At 34.1% G+C, this 2,526-nt stretch overlaps 1 long non-coding RNA gene across 4 annotated transcripts in view; it reads right to left on the bottom strand.

Moving 5' to 3' along the window:
• The window catches only part of LOC128249790 (uncharacterized), an 8,689-nt gene that overhangs the window by 1,081 nt on the left and 5,082 nt on the right, over positions 1-2,526 (bottom strand). For 2 of the 4 annotated variants that reach the window (XR_008265884.1, XR_008265886.1), the window contains exons 2-3: positions 1,558-1,646; positions 137-250 (exon numbers count right to left, since the gene is read on the bottom strand). This is a non-coding gene — a long non-coding RNA (uncharacterized LOC128249790). Of the gene's footprint in view, positions 1-136; positions 251-1,557; positions 1,647-1,857; positions 1,881-2,144; positions 2,411-2,526 lie in introns of those variants that run through there. The other 2 variants (XR_008265885.1, XR_008265887.1) reach the window with 2 other exon arrangements.

Here is a 2,526-nt window from a genome sequence, read left to right on the forward strand (position 1 = left end):
ATATTATAAATAAATATACATACATACATACATACATACATACATATATGTGTGTGTGTGTGTGTGTGGTGTGTGTGTGTGTGTGTGTGTGTGTGTGTGTATGCAGAGTTTGCGTAGGCGTAAATTTTATCCTTACCTAATAAATTTAGATCCTATCACACAAAGATGAATATCATCAATATGAATATCATTTTTGTTAGGAGAGACAAAGTATTACTCTTCGGGACGTTGCTTCGAGGGTTAAGTTCGTCTGGAACGCACAGAAAGCTTCGTAATTTAAATGAACTTTTAAATGTTACGAAAAAATTAATTTTACTAACATATACATTATTTCTGATCAATGCTACTTCTGATTTCGGTTTTGCATTCAGCTTACAAGATTCTTTATATGAATTCATGTGTTAAAACAAATTTTGTTTTGTCTAGGGAGAATCATTATGCCCATATTAATTTCATTCGCACACTGGTTCAGTTTCAGTCCGATATTATTAGACAATTGTCTAAATATCTATCAAACAAACTAATCGATCATTTGTTTAACTTGTTGGTTAATCAGTCAGTTGCATGTTTTTTTTTGTTTTTTTTTTGCTTTTTATTTTGTTTCGGCGATCGATTAACTCTTAGTATACATAGTTTAGGACTTCACTAATAATAAAGGAGTGGAATCGAAACAGTGCTCGTGCTTTTAACATTGACATTTCTGATATTCTATGAATAATTTCTCTTATTGATCTCACTCATATGAGCTGATATATTATGTAGCGATACAATTACTAGTGTCCAATAACTCTTTTGCTGCCAAACCGCCTGAAACCGCCTCTGGCTCTGTAGTACAAATTTCTTATTTTCAAAAGTTCTGAATCAAAATCTTGAAACAAATTTTAAATTACAATTTATGTTTCTAACACTGGCTCAATAATAACTCTGCTATTTTACTAAATTCTTTGTTATACCTAAAATTAGTTGAAAGAAACACAAAAAGGAATAGAAATATGGTAACAAAAGGATAAATATAGCTAAATGGAAATGATTATTTCACCGGGATTAGTTTGTAATATCGGGCACAAACACAATATGAATACATTTATAAAAAAAGAATTGCTGCAATTTTTTTATGAAGGTTCGTCGCCTAGCAGTTAGGGTGTTGAACTCACGATCGCTCGATTGACCGTTCGGGTGGTACGTTGTGTTATTGAGCAGAACACTTCGTTTCATGTTCTTCCTGTCCACTCAGCCGTAAACGGATAAGACTATGAAGGAATATATTTCAGATCAGTGGAATGCCAGCCTGCTCGCCCAACGAGGAGTGGCATCGTTCGAGGGCTAAAACGTTGCATTGTGAAATCTCATCATCAATATGTAACAACATCTTATAGATTGGGCAATCACGTGAACACGTAACAACTTATTAGAAAACATACTTTCGACAGGATTTTTAAGCATACCCAACTATATATGACTGTATTGGCTTATATTCGCAAAAAACTTCTCATTTCTTTTGCTCAATATACATTCGAATGAATGACTGCCGCTTAGAATAACGGGAAAATAGCTTACCAGCACATTCTTTTCCGTACCTACGTTTCATGATAGGGATGCATCTCTGCTTTCCGGATTTGAAACAAATCAGAAACAACTTCAAGCGCCTGACAGAGAGAAATATATCAAGCGATGTAATTTAAAAACCAATAGATTAATACTGGTACAAACAGAGTTCTATAATTTAAGAGTTTGCTTTTGTATTTCCATAGTGTCAAACATGGTTCAACTACATATTTCTTGTAACATTCTTTCCGAATATAACTTCAAGGTACTTATATCTGACTCATATAGCGTACAGAAAAATTATGTACGAACCTGTCGTGTATTAATTTAAAATGGCGACAAACATCAATTTCTCTATGTGATCGGCTTCAAGAATGTTTATGATTCCTTAACAATAAAATCAATAGCAGCCTTAATACACAAATAAAGAATCTCCATCCATGACTGCAGCGTTGAGAACTCGTTGTACGTGCATATACATATATACATATATGTACACATATGTATCTATGTAAGCAAATATGCGGGTATGCCTCACTGTTAATAAAACAAAATATAAACCGTAATGGTCATAAACCGTATTATAAAGGACCACTCACTCGGATAATGAACCAGATCCGAGACGAGAAATCTGCTACTGGTTCAAATCTTCCCGACACACAGGAGCTGGAAGTACCCCACAACCGGAATATTCCAACAGATGGCCATCCATGCTCGTCATCAAATAACCAAAAGAAAAAGAATGAAAAATGGTCTAGGGAAGATAATAAAGAAGTTCTTACAGCCTTCTACCATGCCATATATTTCCCTACAGATAAATCTAATACTGTACAAACCTACTTAAACTGAAGACAGAAACACCTTGAAGTAAGACCCTACATAGACAGTAACAAACTTGCCAACGTCAGAAGGAACATTATGAAAAAAAAAATACTAACTGAAGTAGAGATTGACCAAATTAAGCAAGCAGTAAAGGATAAA

Source organism: Octopus bimaculoides, chromosome 18 (genome assembly GCF_001194135.2).
Source record: "Octopus bimaculoides isolate UCB-OBI-ISO-001 chromosome 18, ASM119413v2, whole genome shotgun sequence".
NCBI classification, from domain to species: domain Eukaryota; kingdom Metazoa; phylum Mollusca; class Cephalopoda; order Octopoda; family Octopodidae; genus Octopus; species Octopus bimaculoides.